Genomic DNA, 22521 nt, shown 5'->3' on the forward strand with positions numbered 1-22521 from the left:
AAAAATAAAATCTTGCTTAAGAAGTAAGTAGGTCTGGCTCACGCCTTTAATCCCAGCACTCTGGAGGCAGAAGCAGGCGGGTCTCTGTGAGTTCAAGACCAGCCTGGTCTACTAGAGCTAGTTCCAGGACAGCCTCCAAAGCCACAGAGAAACCCTGTCTTGAAAAACAAACAAAAAAAAGAAATAAGTAGGTCTGAAAGATATGTTTAGTCCTAGGTGTGTAGAATAAAAGTTTTACTTTTCCCTTCAAAATATGAAGAATAAAAAGAAGAGGAAAAGAAGAAGGAGGAAATAAGGTCTAGAAAGATATGCAAGTATCATTTTTTTATGATAGCTGAAATAAATTTAAAGCCAATGTCATGTGTGGTGTTTATACCTTTACTTGTTTTGGTTCCTGATTCATTATTTCTTGGGAACTTAGTAACATTCACCCAACAAGCAGTCCGTGAAGAATGAGTGGAATGGGTGTTCAGTTGCATCTGAGGAAGGACTGGGTCAAATCAACGTTTGGAAATCCCAACTTGGTATCCTAACCTAGTAGGCTTTCCTTCCATTGCTTGCTTAAAATAGGCTTTCATATATTTCCACTTTTAGTCTGCAGAGATATTAGAGTTAGTTTCAATTTTAAAAGAAATAATTCACATCTTGAAATGGTACTCAAACAGACAAAAGATTAAATCCTCAAGTCAAGCAAATCCCTTCCTTATCTGATTAAACTTATTTTTACCAAGTATACACCAGTATAAATTTACAGTGGCAGCCTCTCATATAAAGTGGATTTATGGTCAGCCTATAAAGCCCTTTGATGAGATAAAGATCTTACAGAATTCTTGCTAACAACTGTAGAAGAGATATCAGAGTAAGAAAAGTCTTCATTACACCACGGATGAAATGTACTTATACTATGACTATCACAATGGTCTTTCAGCAACACTGAAGTGGAGTAGACAGATACATAAAGCCTCTAAGTGTGATTCAGTGTTGAATGGAATACAGACAATAGCAACAAACTGCACCATGGGATGAAGAGGCAGACAAAGCCCACATGTGAGAGTCACAGGACCAGGATCCAGCTCCTGTGATGAGATCATAATATAAAACAAAAAGAAAAGGAACTGCCCTAAATAAAGAGGCAGAATGACCTGGACTTACCTTTAAAATATCTCAGCAAGGGAAAGTGAAAAAGAAAAAGCTAAGAGAAACAAGCAAGTGTGGCAAACGCTTTAACTAAGTGGTTCTCAACCTTCCTAATGCTGCCACCCTTTAATGCAGTTACTCATGTTGTGGTGACCCAATACCATAAAATGACTTTCACTGCTATTTTGTAACTGTAATTTTGCTACTGTTATGAACTGTAATGTAAATAGCTGTGTTTTTCAATGGTATTAGCTCACAGGGATCATTCCACCCACAAAGGCATCTCAACCCACAGGTTAAGAACTGCTGCTGTAACCACTGAGGTAGCATATGGGAGCACTCATACTACAGCTCTTCCTCACAAAATCTAAGCCCCTTGCAAACAGAAGTTTGAAAAACAACACAGTTGAGCTAGCTGGGTGTGTTGACCCCGGCTTGTAATCCAGATTTGAAATACCAACACTCGGGAGGCAGAAGCAGGTGGATATCTGTGAGTTCGAGCCAAAACAAAAACAAGAGTCAGGTGGTGGTGGCACACGCCTTTAATGTCAGCACTTGGGAGGCAGTGGCAGACAGATCTCTGTGAGTTTGAGACCAGCCTGGTCTACAAGAGCTAGTTCCAGGACAGCCTCCAAAGCCATAGAAAAACCCTGCCTGGAAAAACAAAAACAAAATAAAACAAAAACAAAAAACAAAACAAAGCAAACAAACCAACAACCCCCCAAAAAAACAAAAGAAATAAAAAGGTAGTTGAGTCTAACAAATAGTATTAATCTGAGGCAGAAAATAAAGGGAACCCATGCCTAAAAGTCACCTTACTGGTTTTTCAGTGTGCATAGGATAAATTATATGGGAAACACCCATTTCTCCTTGAATAAAACAGTCACACAACTATAGACCACAATATGGTTTTATACCTGAAATACATTCTTTTACTGAAAATCTATAACACAGTACAATCTATTTTATAGAATATGGAGAGAGAGAATAACAGGCAGAATCTCCAAATACAAACACACATCCTTTTATTGATGCAGGTGTCTACTCTCCAGAACTGTCCTGTTCACAGAATTGAGTTGTAAATGAATGGTGGCAGTGAACTGGAACAGAACTGAGACACAGCTACATTCAGAACTAAATGATGCTTTTCCTTTTGTTTACATTTGATTACTTCACGTCTTTTTCCAGACAGTATCCTTTGTTAAATTTTTTCCTCAATATATGTTTTTATTTAAATTAGAAACATGAATGCTTCACATGTCAGTCCCAGCTCCCTCTCCCACCCCTCTTCCCTTGTCCCCCCACCCAGTCCCCACATCATTCCTCAGGGAGGTGAGGCCCTCCTTGGGGGGATCTCTAAAGTCTGTCATTTCATCCAGGAAAGGACCTAGGCCCTTCCCCATGTGTCCAGGCTGAGAGAGCATCCCTCTATTTGGAATGGGCTCCCAAAGATCATTCATACACCATGGTAAATACTGATCTACTACCTAAGGCCCCAGTGATTTCTGTGGCCTCCTCATTGGCACTACATTCATGGAGTCTGCATCAGTGCCTTGTTCGCCTCTCAGCCATCAGTCCAGACAGTATCTTAACACATTACATTCACAACATATTCCACACATGGTGCTAAGGATCTATGGAGCTCACTTTGCAAATTATCTTCCCAGGATGTTCAAAGTAAAGCAGAAAGAAAAATCGATAGCCTTCCAGAAGTAGCTTCTAAGCACAAAACATTCTGCTTCTAATCAGAACAATAATTTTGTAGTTCTGGGGGTTGTTTAAGCAAGTGTCCCACCCACGCCCTCTCTCAATCTCCAGTCCTATAGAACCTTTCATGTTCTATCTTGAACAGCTCTCTCCCTGTACATCTGCTGATTCCTTAATCCTTCCTATGAAGTTGGGTCTTCTGTCCTTCTGTGCTTTCCCCACCTTGTACTGGTCTACTGGACACCTGCTTAATCTGACACAAAACACTGACACTAAAAATTATCAGGAAGTTTTGTCCTCATGGCATTAAATGGTTAAATGATGAGGAAAAATGAATCTGTACCAGAAACCTAAATGTGACCTTAAAACAAAGGGTTTTTGCAGATGTTATTAGGAATCTGTAGCTGGCTGTGGTAGTTTAAATCCCAGAAACTGGGAGGTGGAGGCAGAAGAATCAGTGTAGCTCTGCAGTCTGTCTTTGCAAAGGATCTGAACTTCTTCACCCACTGCAGTCAGTGCATCTGAATACTCTCCTAGAGCTGGCAGCATAAACTCTAGTAGGTGACGGGCTATGGAGATGTCTGTGTCCTGGACTTGTTAACTTCAAGAAATTACTTCTTTGGGAGCTGGAGAGATGGCTCATGGGATAAGAGCACTGGCTGCTCTTCCAGGACCCTGGTTCAGTTCCCAGCACCCACATGGTTGCTCATAACTACCTGTAACTTCTGTGTGATCTGACACCTTCACACAGACACACATGCATGCAAGACACTGATGTACAAGAAATAAAAATAAATTATTTTTTAAAAAGGAAATTACTTCTTTGATCTTTATAATCCATGAACTGTTTTCAGCATAGTTGTAAGGAAGAAATAAGCAATACCTATAATGCTATAGGTATACAATGTTTTCAGTGCATGCTAATTTATGTAAAAGATTTTGCATAAAGTTATCTGTAATTATTGATACTGTTTTGTCATTTAAAGAAAACAAATCTGGGCCAGCTGTGATGGTTACACCTCTAATCTCAACAACTGGGAGGCGCTGAGTTCGAGGCCAGCCTAGTCTACATCTACAAAGAGAGTTCTAGGACATCCAAAGCTACACAGTGAGACCCTGTCTCAATAAAGAAATGTTACTTTTCACTTGTTTTCAAAGACAAAATTAAAAAACCAAAAGACTGAAGAAACTATTTTTATCTATTTATTTATTTTCCCCCAGATATCATTTCTCTGTGCAGCCTTGACTGTCCTAGAAGTCGTAGACCAGGCTGGCCTTGAACTCAGACCTGCCTGCCTCTGCCTCCTGAGCCCAGGGATGATAGATGTGCAGTAGTATCACCACCCAGCTGATTGAAGAAACTTTATTATAGACATACACAAGCTGTAGAAACAAGATCCTATTTTAAGTTTAAGCACAAAGTATAATTTCACATGCTCAGATTTAAGAAAGAATAATTTGTTTAGATGAATTTAACAAACCAGTGATACAGAACCATTCAATCTCCAAATGAAAAAAATTAACATACGATTGAGTAATTTTTTTCTGTCAAAGGTAGTTTGCCCAGTAACATTCCATAAATCTCCACATGACAAAACTTTTTTATACAGTGTCCCTTACCATGCCCCACCCCTTTGCAATTCCAGAACTTGCTGCTCTGAAGTGTTGAACCCTTCCATAATTCCCTTTGCACCAATTCTTTTTAAAACTAGCCAACTGTTAAAGACTGTAGTCTGAATTAGGATACTAATGTTGAGAATCCAAAAGATATCGTCATCAGAGGGACAGATGAGACGGGTGCTCATACTAGCAGTACCACACTTAATTAAACTAATCTATTAATTTTTCCCTATATATTAAATTTGCTAAAGGATGTAAGGAACTGCCTGATACAAGCACCTGTCTAATTAGTAAATCATTAGCAAATAAAATGATACAACATATAGAATTGGTCCTCTACTGAGGCCTATGGTTTATAAAGCAAATTTTATGAGGTAAAAAAATTTTACTTACTCAAATGACCCAAATTTTACAAGATAAAAATGAAAATAACAAGCAAACTTCATTTTAAGAGATGTTAATAAATGAAAGTAGGTAAATTGGAGGAAGTCTCCATATAAAAACACTCATTTTTATTGACAAGCAATTCTTCTATCCTTAGCATTAAATTCATAAAAATTCAGGTTGCATTACACTTTCCCACAGCAATTCATAGCACAGAGTTCATCTGCAATACTAAGTGGCTTCCTTTCCCTTGACACTGCAGGCTGACTTCAACTCCATAGAGTGAGGCCTGGAGCAACTAACTCTTTGACATGACTATCCGTAGGGTAGATGGAAGGCCCAGGCTGGCTTTCCAAGAGTGGCCAACCCAAAATACGGCCACTTTCCAGCTATTCAGGGGCCAGCTGGCATGGAACAAAGTGTCTAGTTCTTACCTCCAGAGCAGAGAAGGTTTATCCAGCTGGCTTTCAAAGGATGGAACTAACTGGAGTGCTCACAATTCCTTTTCAACCATCTGGCATTCTTTTAAAACCCTCAATTTACACAGCACTACATCTGAGGTCTGAAATGCTCAGATTATAAGAGTTCCCATTATGAATCTAGATAAGAAAGCAGAGTAACTACCAAATTAATTTAAGAAACAATTTCTAAAACTAAAAAATATCCTCAGTTTTCGATTTAAAAGGCCGATAGTTGTTAAGTTAACTTCTATCTAAAGCAACAACAAAAAATGTAAACCATAGGAAAAATTTCTTGATTCTAGGTTAGATCTAGCCCTTTCTAGTGGGACTTATACAGCCTGTATATACACTCCAAGTAGTAAAGTATGTTGAACATATATTTGCCTGTCTAGCTTAGTTTACTAGAAGGTAAAAAGGACATCTTACAGTTACTGGAAAAGCAAATCTGTTTGCTAGGAATTTAGTATATTTGAGAGCATTTATCTATAATCCTGAGGATTAGGAGTTCAAGGTCGTCTTCAGCCACATAGTTAACTAAGCTCAAGGCTTGCCTGGACTACATGAAATACTGTCTCAAATAATGAAAATAAATGAGTAAATCTGTTTGATGACACTGGGTATTTGAAAGTTCTGGCACACAACTACAATCTGACCACACAGGTGGCAGAGGGAGGAGGAGGGTCTTTCAAGATGGAGGCCAGATTGGCAGACACAGGGAGATCCAGGCCAATCAGGGCTACACAATAGTGCAACTGTTTCAAAAGGAAAAACAAAATTAGTGAATAAGATAACAGCATGGACGAACATGAAGAAGGAACCTTTGAGCCAAAGAAACAAATAGTACTTGGCTCAAAGTTAAACTATTTTATCAAACGATCAAAACGATTTATCAAATTACCAAACTGCTAAGAAGTGCTATAAGCTGCTCTGCTCATTTGTCAACTGTTTTTTTTTGTTGTTTGTTTCATTTTGTTTTGTTTCTTTTTGTTTTTATGAGATAGGGTTTCTCTGTATTGTTGTGGAGGCTGTTGGTTCAGCCTGGCCTCGAACTCACAGAGATCCGCCTACCTCTGCCTCCCGAGTGCTGGGATTAAAGGCATGTGCCACCACTGCCCAGCTTCATTTTGTTTTTTGAGAGGTTTTCTATGTGTAATAGCCCCAGAATTTTCTTTGTTGATCAGGCTGGCCTTGAACTCAGAGATCCAGGCCTGCATCTGACTCCAGAGTGCTGGAACTAAAGGTGTGCACCACTACTGCCTGGCCAATTGCAGATCATTTTACATGATATAATCTGGGGAACAGATAGATGGGCAAGAAATGGGGAGGAGGGAGGAAGAGGAAAGAAAGAAAAAAACTAAATAGGCTATATTCATGACCAATAATATCTTAGGGAGATACAAGTATTCTAAACAAAAATATTGAAGAGAGGACTGATGAGATGGTTCAGAGGGTGAAGGTTCTTGCCTAACAACTCTGATGATCTGAGTTCAACCCCCTGGGCCCTGTAGACCAGACTGGCCTCAAACTCAGAGATCCTTCTGCTTCTGCCTCTCAAATGCTGGAATCAAAGGCATGTGCCACCAATGCCTAGAACTTTTAGTGTAGAAAATAATAAATAAAACAAAAATGAAAGGATTTTCTTATTAGAAAAATTAAAAGTCAAGAGCTAGCTGACTAGGTTGAAAATTGAATTACAGAATAGAAAAGGTTCTTGCCTTCTTGTCGCTGGCATCCTAGTAGGGCTAAGAGACAAGAAGGTAAGTCAACAATACCAGCTAGGAATGATGGGTCCTACATAACGAGACAGGCAAAGCGTGTACCTCTCACTTGAGACATCTTAACCATCAGGTAAACAGGACAGACTGATGGGAGGCAAAGAGAGTTTATTAAATTTGGTGCTCTGTTTTCAAAGATGGCAAGAGAACATGCCTATGAGCTGACATGGAGAGACCTGTGCAAAGTTAATGATGCAAGAGAGAGGGCACAAATACAGGAACCGTGAGTAGTGAAGGGATGTGAGACAAAGAATGGGGGAGGAAGGTGGTTTCTGATATGAGGAACGAGAGAGAGAGAGAGAGAGAGAGAGAGAGAGAGAGAGAGAGAGAGAGAGAGAGAGAGAGAGAGAGAGAGAGAGAGAGAGAGAGAGAGAGAGAGAGAGAGAGAGAGAGAGAGAGAGAGAGAGAGAGAGAGAGAGAGAGAGAGAGAGAGAGAGAGAGAGAGAGAGAGAGAGAGAGAGAGAGAGAGAGAGAGAAGAAAAAGGGAGGGAGGCAGAAGTCACTCTTGAAAATTTAAAGTTCATCCAGGTGTAGTGGCATACATCTTTGATCTCAATACTTGGGAGGCAGAGGCAGGCAGTTCTGAGTTCGAGGCCAGACTGGTCTATAGTAAAACCCTGCTTCAAAAATAAACAAATTCTACATCATAAAACCCAAACCTATCAAACTTAAAAGTTAACCTTTAGCCGGGTGGTGGTGGCAAACACACCTTTAATCCCGGCCCTCGGGAGGCAGAGGCAGATGAATCTCTGTGAGTTCAAGGCCAGCCTGGTCTACAGAGCAGAGTTCCAAGACATCCAGAGCCACACACAGAGACACCCTGTCACAAAAAATAAACAAGAAAGTTAACCTTTACCAATTTAAGACCCTAAAAAAAATCTCTTTAGTCATCCAAGGCAGGGCCATCTTTCCCATTTTCATCCCCTTTCACCTCAGAAATGTTTTTGTAACCTCGGGAATAGAGGCATATAAAACTGTTTTAAAATTAAGCCAAACATTTACTGATAATAAACCTACAACAATTTTATTTCAAAATAACTCTTTGACTTGTACAATTTTACCACTTACTAAAGGCAAAAGGCAAATTTGCATATTGCTTGTTTACGTTTATATAGAGAATTAAATTGTGGCTACATATTTTATGCTACATACAGCATCACCATTTTCAGAGGTGACTGTTTTGTCTAATGTCAATGCTTAAGTGCTTCTTTATGTAAATATATGGCACAAAATGGAAGAAGTATGTTTAGGACCTATCATTGGTTCATGTTGATTTTCAACTTGATGGGACAATCATCATAAAAATCACACTTCAAGGTATGTCTATAAAGGTGCCCCTTCCCCCCAAAGGTTTGATTGAAGAAGAGATTGGGCTGGAAAAAGTCCAGCAGTTAAAAGCATTGGCTCATCTTCCAGAGGACTGGGATGCAATTCCCAGCACCCACATTGACTCCTCACACCTGTCTGCGATGCCAGTTTCAGAGGATCAGATGCTCTTTTTCTCTGGCTCCCTCTGGCACGAGGCAATGTGCCGATACAGACACACTTGCAGGAGAAACATCCAAACACAAAAAACAAAATAATTATTTTGAAAAAAAAAAGAGGGGCCACCCTTTGAATGTGAATGGCAGCATCCTCACACGATGGAAGGAAACATCATGTCTATCACTCTCTGTTTCTCCACTAGACACAGTTTGACAGGGGACTTGTACTCCTGTCTTGAACTTCCCTACCACAACATCCTCAAGCTGCCAGCCAAAACAGACCCCTCCTTAAGTCATTTGTCAGTTATTTTTATCACAGCAAAGAGAAAAAATAACTGATAAAGGATCATTTCTGAAGTTGTTGGAAATCTAATCCTAAATCAAAACTCATTTTTTTTTAATGAAATTCAAGTTAGCAACTCAAACAGCTTTTGTTTTGATAGGGTCTCACTATGTAACCCTGGCTGATCTGGAACTCATTATGTAGACCAGGGTGGCCTTGAACTCAGAGTTCCACCTGTGTGCCACTGCCCACTAAATATTCTATCCTGGTTTACAATGCTGAGTTCCAGGCCTATGTGGTGAGATCCTGTCTTTAAAAACATTTAAATAATACAATAGGTACAGTGTTTTTCTCTTCAAAGATCCATCCATCCATCCATCCATCCATCCATCCATCCATCCATCAGTTTTTCAAGACAGGGTTTCTCTGCATAGCCTTGGCTGTCCTGGAACTCACTCTGGAGACCAGGCTGGCCCTGAACTCAAGAGATTCATCTAGCTCTGCCTCCAGAGTACTGGGATTAAAGGAGTCTGCCACATCCTCAGCTTTAAACCATTACATTTCAATAGGATCACAGAACTTTCTAGGTTCAGAAAACAAACAAACAAACAAAACCACTGTACTTCTAACAGACAATAGCCTAGAATCTGAGCCAAGGTACTTCAGGCAGCCTTCACTGGCATGGTTGGTGTGACAGCATGAGGTGCCAGAGCATACTCAGAAGCAAGGCTGCAGTGAAGTCCTGCACTGCCACACCAGCAATGCCAGATCCATTACGTGTCTGATTGTGAATTCTTTTTACTGTTATCACTTTAGCAGGGTCTCTTGTATTCCAGGCTAGCTTCAAACTCATTATGTAGCCAAGGAGACCCTCTTGCCTCCAATCTCCCAAGGAGAAATGGGTTACAGGTATGGAACACCAATTCAGTCCAAGGGACCAAATCCAGGGCACTGCATTGTGTGTGCTAAGCAAATATGCACCATCCATCATCTAAACTACATCCCCAACCCCTTGAATTAATTTTTGATCACTGAACATTCAGAAACTTCGGATTGCTAATTATTTGTGACTCCCACATTCAGTTATGCAATCCCATATTGGGTTGTGACCCATGGTTTGGTTTAAGAAAAATGAACAAGGCAAGAATTTTATTAAGAATAATGGATTGACATCCAACCAGTGGAAAATTTCCTTCAAATTAAAAGCAAATGTTTTAAGCAGGGAGTCTATACATAAACAGATGCTATGGAGGTTTACATTTAATTTTGTACTGAAATTTTACTAGGAATGAAAATATATGTGACTAAAGAATAAATAATCTTGAAGAGAATCTTAAAGAAACCTGAACCCACTCAATTAATCATATATAAACTCCTGAGTTTTTTCCATCACCACTATTTTGAATCAAAAGATAACAAAAATATTTCTGAAATGTGCCTTTTCACTCTACAAAATTAGAAGGGTAAAAAGGAAACCAAAATATCATTATCCAACTAGAGTAGTACCTATCTTATAAAATTCAAATCTGTCTTAAAATAATAAGATATAGCTTGTTTGTTTGTTGAGATACGGTCTCATCAGGTAGTTCTGGCCTAGAAATTCCGATGTAGATCAGACTGGCCTTGAAATCAAAGAGATCCTCCTGTCTCTTCCTCCCAAATGATGGGATGAAAGGCGTTGGCTGACACACCTTGCTGGTATTAGCCTAAAGATCTGTTTTTACCTGGTGAAGTGAACAGGCTAGCAGTCCTAAAAAGTCAAAGTCTACGGGACCCGACAGTGCTTCCTACCCTCTTTGGAGGATGAAAGGGGGGGGGGAGGGTGTTTTCTGGTAGTCATGTAAGATGAGCTGTTGAGCTGGGCTGCGCAACCAACCAAACACTCGAATATTCAGATCAAAGCCAGGGTGCATGCCAAGAGAATATGCAATAAAATCCTTTGCCAAAGCATGGGGGGGGCACGGGGCGAGCGGACAAACAAGGAGGTGAAGAGAACCTGCTGTACCACCTCTTACTTTGTAAGGCAGGGAGGCAAGAAAAACGATTCACCTGTACTGAAGAGTGAGTAACACAGTGCCCTAGATACATGGGAGTATTCTTATAGATATGTATACAAAGACCTATTATCAACCACCTAAGCTCAGAAGGCAATGCTCTGGATGTTGGCGTATCCCCGACAACCCCAAAAGCAATGTATTTTAAATATACAACGACATAATACAGAGTAACACTTTCAATGAACAGACCCACTGATTTTACAAGAAACACCAAAAAAAAAAAAAAAACCAGAAAAACAAAAAATCAAAAAACAAAAAAAAATGTTATCTCAAAATAACACCAGACACGGACAGGTAGGATGTGAAGTTATCTTTACACCTCTTTTCCATATGCCCTTTTAGACGACTCAGACCATCTCATTTCACAGAACACACACCCCTTGGGTCTCCGGAAACAAAGCAGGGTCATTAATTCTCTGGCTTGCGAGCACACACACGCCCCCCCGCCCATAGCTGATGAGACCGCCATATGACTTTCCCCAGTAAATAAGCCAGCGCAGACCACTGCCTTGCACAGTGTGACAACCAGGCACGAGACAAGCGCCACAAAGGAAGGAGTGGCTCAGGACCAGAAAACCACTGCCACACCGCGTCCCCGAGACGCGCGTCCGTCCCCACCACCAACGCAGAGGCAGCGGCTCCTCCATCCTCCGCCTATCCCGCCTCCCCCACCCGGGCCCAGCCCCGGGTGACCTCCTGGTGACAACCCGCGCCGCCCTTTGTGCGGGTGTGTGGGGACTGCCCCGCGGCCCCCCGGTCTCGGAGCGGGTGCGAGGCCGGCGCGCTGCCCTCAGCATCCCGGAGACGGACCTGCGGAGCCTGCGTCTCAGCCTCAGCCTCAGCCTCAGCCGTGCGGCCTCAGGCTCGGCCCTCCCCTCACTCACCCGGACGGTGGGCAGCAGGCGTGAGGGCTGCGGCGCCCGGCGGCGGCAGCTTTCGGGCAGCGAACTGCTAGCTAGCCGCGTCCGTGAGTCCGAGCCGCTGAGTTGGCGGTGGCGACTGATAGCTTCGGCCCCGGCGAGGGGCGGGCCCGGCGGGGGAGGGGCGGGCGCCGCGCCTCTCATTCATGCCGCGGAGGCGGGGTGTGGGACCCGGATGCCCGGGCAAGTCCCGCCTCCTCGCTGAGGGCGCGCGGCTTCATTGTCTGCAGTGCGCAGGCGCGGCGCTTAGCGCTGCGAGGCTAGGCTGTTGGCTAGCTACCCTGTAGGATTGAAGATTCCTGATGCTGAGGTGTAAGGTTCACATCTTCTCTGCTGTTTAGTATTCTCCGTGTCTGTGAACATTTTTAACTGTTAAAAGAGTGAAATTTGGCTTCTGTCGTAGCATCCGGCCCAAGAGTCCTCAAAGGGGGAGTACCTCTAGTTAGATGTTCCACCTGCTGCCGACCAGACAGTGGAATCGGGCACATCCAAGAAACAGTGCGGTCCTTGATTTAATTGCCTTTATTTATTTATCTACCCATTACTCTCGCCCCCTCCCAGCTCGTATTACACTATAGACAAGAAAGTGACTCAGGATTTGGGAGCCCTGAGCCCTTCTTGTAATAGCAAGGCCTATTCTAGCTGATTAGTGGAAGCATGCAGCATTTCTCACCACCGCTAAGGCTTCTAAGTAGGGTGTATGGGCACTGCACTTCGGGCCCTCCCTTACCTTACTCCCCATTTCCCTCCCAGATCCTTCACATAAACCATAGTTTGTGGCTTAATTCATCATAGAAAATGCCTAGCAGCCTATTCCTTCTGCTTTGGCAAAACCCATAAACCTCCCCCGAAAGGGGAAGTAAGAAGAAATCAGTGATGTTAGATTACAAGCCCTCTACCCAACTTCCTCTTCCAGAATCAGGCCACACCTGCCTGAAATGTCCCCGCCCATGCCCTCCCTTCCCCTTCCCTCTCCCTCCCCCTCCCCCTCCCCTCTTCTGTTCTCAGGAGCCCTGCTGTGCTGCGTCCTGGCAGCTCCAAGGCTTCACTGCTGCTAAGTGTGAAGACCTACCTAATTCCTTCACCTTGGCAAGTAAACTAAGGTAGGTTGCTACCCGACGTTAGGGCAGAGCGTTTTCATGTTGCTGGTCCCTTATTCAAGGAATTAAAATAAAAGCCCACACAGATGTGCAAAAGTAGCAAGAAAACTTTATTTGAAGAAAAGCAAAAAAGAAAAACACATTCAGAATACACTACACTACTAGGGAGCAGCAGGCTGCACGAGTGAAGACACTTTAGTGCCCGGATTATTGTCTAAGGCCTTTTATGGGGCACAGAAGAAGGGGCGTGGCACAAACAAGTCATCTGGGGAGAAGGAGCCTCGGCTGAAGAATTACTGCCTCAGGCTGACCTGTGAGCACATCTGTGGGACATACTCTTGATTAATGATTGATGATTGAGATGGAGGGCCCCACCCTTTGTGGGCAGTATCACTTGTCACCTTGTATAAACCTATCTATACATGTCAGGAATCTTCCTTGAAAAGGGTGTGGCTAGTTTTTTTTTTCCTCATCTCCACATAACTAGTGCCATGTGGGAAGAGAAATCCCACTTGAGAAAATGCTTCCATTACATTGCTTGTAGGCAAGACTGTAGGACATGTTCTTGATTGATAACTGATGAGCGAGGGCACAAACCACTGTGCGTGGCGTCACCCTGGGAAGGTGGCTCTGGGTAGTCTCAGGAAGCACGCATAGTAGCAAGCATAGTAGCATTCCTCTGTGTCCTGGGTATCAGCCCCTTCCTTCTGATTCCTGCCTTGAGTTCCTGTCCTGACTTCCCTTCATGATGAACTGTTACCTGGAAATGTAAGCAAATGAACCCTTCCCTTCCCATGTTGCTTTTGGTCATGGTGCTTTATAACAATAGTAGGACACAAACAGAAACAATGGCCCTACCCAGCACAGGACCTTACTGCTACTATACTGATCTGTCAGTCAAGGCCTTCCCACTGGAGCAATAGTGGTATGATTGTTGTGGTTTAGCTGAATTCTTTCTGATTGGACCTGAGGCTTGCCTCACAGGAAGGAATTCATACTTGATACTGTAAACTTGGTCAAATGCCAATGGTTTGGGAGGAGACAAGCCCTGGGGGGAATCTAAGTACTGTTGTTCTGCTAAATGTTCGTGTTGTCAAGCTGCCTTCTAAATATTTATATTTGTACCCATATATTAGTGCTGCTCCCAAGATTGGACAGAGAACCTTCTGTTTACAGATAATGCAGAAATTCATAAGTGGTCAAATAGTTAAGAATAAGTGACTATTGAATGCTTAGTCCCAAACAGGACATCTATTATTACCCCAAGGCTAAGGGAATATCATGTTAGAGGGGCAAAAAGAATGCAGAGGCCAGTGTATTCAAAGGAATGCTGTGAAATGCTTTCTTCTGAACATGACATGGCCATGGCACTTGTGAACTCAACAACAGTTGTGCAGAATTTAGCCAGTGAGCATTCCAGCAGGGATGGAGGGAGAGTTCATAAGGCTCCACCCCTAACTGAGACACTATTGGCAGTTGATGGCTGCTGGGGAAGGAGGTGTTAATTTTCTTTAGTTATGTGTCTGCTAGTATGTTGTCTATACTGCAGTGGATGGCACCATCCCCATGCCCATGTTGGCAGCACTAATTAGACTCGGTGAGTCGAGAGAAAGGGGGGCATGTAGGTGGAAAGGAGAAGGATCGGGGAGCTTACGGGAAGTGGGGAGAGAAAGATATGATCAATATGCATTGTATACACGTACGAAATTGTTGAAGAATAACCCCTTGTTTGGGATTATCTGAAGACTTTCCTTTCTCGATGCCTGTCACACGGTACATGGCAGCTCTGTTTTCTGTTTTTCCACTTAAACTATCTCTACTGATGAGGGTCCTCTCTAAGTGTTAGGACAGACTCCCCCTCTCCAAGGTTCAGTCATGTTGTCTCTGAGATAATGCTCTGTCTCTGCTGGTACTCGATTACCCTAAGCCTGAGAACAGCCCTCCATGGTCTTGAGGCTCTCGCTTTCTATTAAAGCTGCTGCAGCCACTTCCTCCCTCACCTCTCTAGCCAGGGAGCTGGCTATCCCCTCCCCCATCTCCTTGCAATCCAGCAATTACTAGGAAGGCCTTTTGAGCATAGGTTTGCTGATGCATAGCTTTCACTTAGGTATAAACCAGACCTCCTCACCTTTCCCCTAGGCTGTTGCAGACTTCTCAACCCTTTCTCCTGCAGATCTATTTCTCTCTCTCTCTCTCTCTCTCTCTCTCTCTCTCTCTCTCTCTCTCTCTCTCTCTCTCTCTCTCTCTCTGTGCAAATCTGCTGTGTCTGGCTTTTCATTTTCTCTGCCCCGTCTGTCACTTGAGCTTTATTTTACAGCTGTTTCTAGAACAGCACCATGCTGTTTCACTCTCTGCAGCTCTTGCTGTTGGTCCCTCTACTAGAAAAGCAACGATTACCTAGCAACACAGAAGACAATTTCTTTCCTCTTAAAATCCACAGAGAATTTTTAGAGCACTGGAAATACTGTATGATACTGTGGTGGTGAATACAAGTCACACATTGGTGCAAACCTGTAGAATGTATGGTCACAAGAGTGGACCCTAATGTAAACCATGGGTTTTTAGATGATAATAACATATCAGTGAAGATATGTGGTGGGAAAAGTTGGTGATGAGAGATAAGGCACAACTTCCCAAAATGTGGGTAGTGATCCACACTGCATGGGGGGGGGTCATGAAGAAAATTGGCAACAGTAAAAGGTTTCTTAATGTGCAACAGCTGAAAACTAATTCAAAAGCAAACACATGATGAATCTGGAATATTTCTGGCATCCCTAACCCAAGTGTACTGTGATCAGCCAGGTACTTGGGAGCCAGGGGCAGGTGGATCTCTTGAGTTCAAGGCCAGCGCTGGTCTATAGATCAAGTTCCAGGACAGTCAGGGCTACACAAAGAAACCCTGTTTTAAAAACAAAAACAAAACACAGTGATCAAGGTAACTTAAAGAAGGTTTTATTTTGCCTTATGATTTCAGAGGGATAAGAGTCCATCATAGCAATCTAGCAGTAAGCAACAGGCATTGCAGCTGGAGCTGGATTTGGGAAAGCCCTCACTGTGAGCATGAAGAAGAAAGACAGGACTCTTTAAACTCTAAGCCCGCCTCCCAAATAGTGCCACCAACTAGGGGTCAAGTGTTCAGACACCAGAGACTGGGGTTGGGGCACCTCATTCAAATCTCCACAATAGGTGAGACTCAACTGTTTCTCAATCACCTTTCACCCAGTTCTCCTGATTTTGGTTTGCTTAATTCCAAAGGTGTCTAGGACTTAATTCAAATCTCCTCTCTCCATCTCACCCCTTTCCATGAAAATTAGGTTGTTAATAATTTTTCCTTAGCTTTCTTGGAGTTGCTAAGTCAATTATCATCCATTCCAGTTTTCCAACTTCTAACTAGCATGCTTTGCAACTGTCCCTTCTGCTGTCTCTGTCCTCTTGAACTCATGTTTCCTCTCCATTCCCAATCCCATTATAGTGGTTTTGTGGGATCAAGGAGGGACCAAAAAAAAAAAAGATGTATGGAGTAATTTTATCACTTTTGCCTGGGATAGTGTGGAGGGGTCAAAACTCTAGTACTATTTGGAAGACATGTACTCCCAGGATTTCCTTTCTTGTGAGATCCTTGGGATGACAAGCAGGCAAGGAAGAAATGCCTTGTATTAGAGCCAAAGACCTGCGGTGAAAGTTGTGTCTTCCTGCAAAGGCTCCTGCTCCCTTACAGATTCTTCTCTCGGTCATCACATAAGCCAACTTTTGAGGATGTAGAAGGCTGCCTCATCATGTACAATGGGAGAGCACATAGGCAGCTCTGATAGAAACCCTCCCAGCTGGGTGCCACAGTGGCAGGAGGGCAGGCTGGACAGCTTCTGCTTCTTCTCTCTTTTCCCTTTCCCTTGCTTTGGAATGAGCTGGCGGTGACTGGGAACTATGTTGGTAGACTGGACACACTGAAATGGAGGAAGGAGACAACTACCACAGTTCCTTTTCCTAGAGTGAGCTGTGGGCAATAGTAGCATCCATTTCCTCTTGAACTCAACCCAAGAACTAAGTAGGAAGAAAAGGCCCTGACAATTGGATGGAAAAATCAGGGGAGGAAGAAATCGTAGTGAAAGTGGTGGTCTCTAGGGGTGCAGGTGGTAGCAGCATAGCCAATAGTTCGAGGAGCTGAGCTGGACAGCCTGCTTGGCTTCCACAGATCAAACTTTTTTGTTTTTTTGAGACAGGGTTTCTTTGTGTAGCCCTGACTGTCCTGGACCTAGCTCTGTAGATCAGGCTGGCCTCGAACTCACAAAGATCGCCCTGCCTCTGCCCCTGAGTCCTGGGATTAAAGGCATATGCCACCACCATTTGGCCCAGATCAAATTTTTAAGTTCCTGATGATCATCTGTACTCAAAGGAGAGATTGAAGTCAACAGAGGCTAGAGTTAGCCTCATCATAATCAGGAAAATGATGATGAGGACTGCTCAACAGAGTTGCTTAGTAAGTAAGTTCTCAGAGGGACTGAGCCCCTGTTGGGCATGGCATGGACCATGAATGTACTTTCCCATTGTTGGCCTCATTCCCTTCATCTTCCTCTCCTGGTTTCTTTGTGCATGTATCATGGGATCACTTACCTGATAAATTCTCTACATCCCAGCCCCTAGTTCAAACCACCACTCACTGAGGTGGGAGACTTCCTAAGTGCTGGGATTAAAGGCATGTGCCAACAGAACCTCGCTGATCACAGTATTTTATCACAGCAACAGAACAGTAACTAATAGAGTTAATATCTCCTACACTTAATGCTTCAGACCCTCCCCCACAATCCTAACCTTCTACCCTCCATCCCAGAGCAGAAAGCAGGATATTTAGCCCCCAGAAAGGATAAAAACAAATGATCCAATTTTTTAAAAAAGGGATGGGGCTACAAATATAAACAGAATTCTCAATAGAAGTAATAAAAATGGCTAAGAAACATCTCAGATGGTGTCCATTATCCTTTCAATTAGGAAAATGAAAATTAAAACAACTTTGAGATTTTATCTCACTCCAGTCAGAAAGGCTGGTGTTTGAATAAGAGATGTCCCCCCATTGGCTCATGTATTTGAAGAGTTGGTCCCCAGTTGGTAGAGCAGTTTATAGAGCAGGTTATTGCTGGAGGAAGTAGCTCACTGGTGTGGGTTTTTAGAGTAAAGTCTCACCTCACTTTCAGTCTCCGTGCTTACAGTAAAAGATGAGATCTCAGTTTCCTTCCCCCATGATATACCTCTGCCATAGTGGACTCTTACCCCTCTGGAACTGTAGACCCAAATGAATGCTTCCTTCTATAAGTCTCCTAGTCATGATATTTTACCGCAGCAACAGAAAAAAAAATATGCCATCACTATTTTAGAAGAATGTCTTCCTTCCAGTCACTTAGCTATTTAATTATCCAGAGATGTTTATTTGTTTTTGTGGTTGTTGTTTGGCTTTTTGTGGCAGGGTTTTTCTGTGTGTCTCTGGAACTTGCTCTGTAGACAGGCTGACCTCGAACTCACAGAGAATCCCCTGGCTCTGCCTCCTGAGTGCTGGGATTAAAGACATGCATCACCACAACCCAGCCAGGGATGAGTTTCTAACTGGGGAGGGGGAGGAGAGCAATAAAGAAGTAGAGGGATGGAGTACGGGCACACAGAACTGATGAAATTTGAGAGTCTCGGGGAATTATTGTGTATTTATTTACTTAAAATAATACTATATATATTTTACATACATTGCATGAAGTTAAGTCACTTGGGCTGGCAATGTTCACCACAAGTAAGGATCCATTGACTATCAAAAACCCCAGTACCAAGCATGAGAAGCCTCTGTTCAAGTTGTCAGGGTAGCCCAAGCAACTCCTCAAACATTATAGGCTATTACTGTTGCCATTGGTTTTCTCTCAGAGGTTGAAAGTAAGTCGCTGTTGCTTATGACAGAACACACTTTGGGCACAGGACTAAGAAGATTCCTGCTAGCTCCTGCTTCCTTCCTGTGGTCTAGCTTTCATAGTACCAAACATTATACTATGTGAGCTGCCAAGAGAGGAAAATTACCAAGCTGCAATGGCAAGATAGCCCTAACGATGCAACAAGTGGCTGTCATATCTTGGAGGTAACCAAAAGCTGTCTAATTCCATAGGAGGGAAGTCATGCCTGGAACTAGAAAGCTAGCTAACTGCCCAGGGCTAGTGAGGCCATGGATCTTAGAAGAAAACTATTACTGTTACTTTACTAGATCAGCATAATTTCCATTCCAAATTCCTTTTTTTTTTTTGTTTCTCTGTGTAGCCCTGGGTGTCTTGGAACTTACTCTGTAGACCATGCTGGCCTCAGACTGAGAGATCCACCTACCCATGCTTCCTGAATGCTGGGATTAAAGGTGTGCACCACTACCACCACCACCACCACCACCACCACCCCTGTGTCCAAATTTCTACAAATTCCTTTTGCACATTGGTTGCAAAGGTCTCCAAATCATATACTAAGTAATCACAGTGAAGGCCCCACTTAGAGGAATCAATTTTCTTCATTACTTGTTTGTATTGTTTCTGTGAACAAATATTTAATGGGAAGTAATATAATAGGTGAACACTTTATTTTGCTCACAGTTGAAGAGGATACAGTCCATCATGGTGGGGAAGGCGTGGTGGTGGAGTGTAAGACGACCAATCACGTTGTGCCCATAGTCACCGAGCAGAGAGAAATGAATGACAGTTCTTGGCTTGCTTTCTCCTTTCCACTTGTTATTCAGCCTAAGACCCAGCCATGGAACGGTGCTACCCACTTTCTCAGTTGAATTTCTCTGGACGCACCCTCACAAACATGTGGGAGTGAGCCTCCTAATTCCAAATGCAATCGAGGCAAAAATGAAATTGAACCATAACTATGCCTTCAGTTACCTGGAGATGGGATGTCCCATGCAGGTGATTTACAGAGGGCAGGGGCTCAGAGACAGCTCACCCTTTTTCTCCCAGAAGCCATAGAGAAAGGAGACCATGGAGATGGCCTTGAACAAAATTTGAACTCAATCCAGCCCACAGGGAATTCTGAAATAGAAATTATATCAGAGTTGATCTCATCTTGGAGCAAAAGGACTGATTTCTTATATACAGATATTAATAGATCTCTGGCCACTGACTGCCAAGAAAGAGGTCACAAATTAGGGAAGGGAGTTCCTGGTCAAGAACAACTCTCCAGGGAAAGGAGAACAGCCCATTGGCATTCAGACACACAGCAGTTGGGCATGGGTAGGACACCAGTAATATCTAATAGAGATTATTAGATTCCCAGATATCTGAGGAAATCTGGTAGCACAGAAGACAGAGAACAAGTAACAATAACACATATTAAAAGAAAGTAATAGGGAGAAAAAAGCAACTTAGAAAACATCAAGACTTCTTCTCAAAGATGAGATACTGTAACCACAAATCAAGAATAGATGCTATTTTAAGACAGGAAATAAAAAGCAGCTTTAAAATAAACATACATTCAGGCTCATAGTACCAGAAATGAAAAAGTCAATAGAAGATGTGTAGGCAAAGTCTGAGACAGTTCATAGAAAACAAATGCAAAACACATGTAGGAGGAGGAGTCAAAAACAGTAGGTCTTTCAGAACAGGAGGGAAGGTAATAATGAGTGATAATTCAAGAAACATTTCTCCAAGTGGGAACCATAAATTACCAGGTGGTGAGCCTTCACTGTGTCCAATAGATTAAAACAGTCCCAACTAAGACATGGAAACTGTGAAATTTCAGTACTTGGCACAAAAAGGTTCCACAAACTTTAATGGAGGAAATTAAGCCATACACTAAATCTCAAGAATCAGAACAGCCCTAGACTTCTCCTCTCCAGACTATGGCCAGAAATAGGAAACTCAACTGGTGTTCAGGGTCTTGGAGAACCGTGACTCAGGTGTACCTCAGCCCTTGACGTCTGCCACAGACAGATTTCCAGGATGAGTCAGAGGAAAGCAAAGTGAAGAAAGGAGCTACTAAGTGAGCAAAGACGACACACGTGAGCGAGCACATGATCCCACGTGACTGAGGTGCCTCAGGGGAAGCTATGCTTTCGACTTTGGAACTTTGAAGCCTCTTAATTTGTTAGGGAAAGTAGTGTGCTCCCTTCTCTTACTCACAGAATTCTGTCCTTGAAGAGGAGCATTTCCAGAAACATTGGGTGGCCTGCAGCCTGAGGGAAGGACTAGCAGAGCAGAACATCAAGAAGATATCTTACTCATGTCCAGGTCCCAAAATGGTTGCACTTGAGGCATCATTCTTTAGCACTTTTAACAATCTTATTTGTGGTGTTTCTCACAGAAGGGAGTGCAGTTTTCTGCAGGTGGTCTTGTCAGTCTTACACAAAAACAAAACAAAATAGCAACAAGAAGTCCTCCTGGTGAGCCGTGGTGACTCTGTAGTTAAAACTGATGGCTACTCTACCCTGAGAACTAGAGTCTAGATCCAAGCACCTATCTCAGATAGCTCATAAGATCCCAAGGGATCTGTTCCAAGGGATTTGGCACCCTCTTTTGGCTTCTGTAGAACACACACACACACACACACACACACACACACACACACACACACACACGCACTCACTTTAGAAAAGTCCTTTTTAAAAACGAATTATATGGCAAAGGACTGGAAACAATGTTAAAAAAGAAAACCTCATGGCTATCAGCTAGTGAGAAAAGGGAAAAAAGCTTATAACCAGGAGAATTGGGGAGGGGATGCTTTCCTTTCTTGTGTCCTTTCCATTTTCTAACTAGCTATTATACCTCAAAACTATTTTTAGCAACACTGGAAGTTAAAATATTAGAGTAATATTCTCAGAATTGTAAAGGGTAATTGCTTTAATCCGAAATTCTATACCTAGCTAAACTACTAGTCAAGTATTGAGTAGCATAAAGATGATTTCAAATATGTACAAATACTGAAAGTTGTACTTGCCAAACCAAGAAAGAAAATCAGAGAAAGACCCAGGATATAGGAATTGGGGGATGCAGCACAGGAGAGAGGTATAGGAGTTCCCTTGGGGCTAACAAAGGGCCAACCCAGGAAGACTTCAGACACTTGTAAAAGACTCTGGTCACCAAGAGGACTACTATATTTGTACCACTGTCATAACAAGATATTTATTTATTTATTTATTCATTCATTTATTTATTTGAGACAAGGTTTCTCTGTGTAGCTCTGGCTGTCCTGGAACTTACTCTGTAGGCCTCAAACTCACAGAGATCATCCTGCCTCTGCCTCCTGAGTACTGGGATTAAAGGTATTCACCACATAACAAGATTTTTAAAAGCAGATTTATTTTTACTATTTTGAAATTATGTGGACTTGTTTAACATTATGTGGATGTGTGTGTGTGAGTGTAGGTGTCCACAGATGCGAGAAGAGGACACCAGATCTCCTGGAGTTGGAGTTACGGGCAATTATGGGCTGCCAAGTATATATGCTGGGAACTGACCCCGGGTCCTCTGAAAGAGGAACAAATGCTCTTAACTGATGAGCCATTTTTCCCAACCCTATAATTAGGTATTCTTAGAGGCACAGACCTTCAAGTAGTACTTTGTCTAAAAGAAGTGGTTCTAATT

General features: G+C 42.7%; 1 protein-coding gene across 1 annotated transcript in view; it reads right to left on the reverse strand.

Moving 5' to 3' along the window:
* Rnf24 (ring finger protein 24) overlaps window positions 1-11920 on the reverse strand; it is a 55339-nt gene extending 43419 nt beyond the window's left edge. Inside the window, exon 1 of the mRNA XM_005068651.4 lies at window positions 11793-11920. The gene's annotated coding sequence lies outside the window, so the exon portion shown is untranslated. The remainder of the gene's footprint in view (window positions 1-11792) is intronic.
* Between the last annotated feature and the right edge of the window lie 10601 nt (window positions 11921-22521).

This window comes from Mesocricetus auratus, unplaced genomic scaffold (genome assembly GCF_017639785.1).
Source record: "Mesocricetus auratus isolate SY011 unplaced genomic scaffold, BCM_Maur_2.0 Super-Scaffold_100004, whole genome shotgun sequence".
Taxonomy (NCBI): domain Eukaryota; kingdom Metazoa; phylum Chordata; class Mammalia; order Rodentia; family Cricetidae; genus Mesocricetus; species Mesocricetus auratus.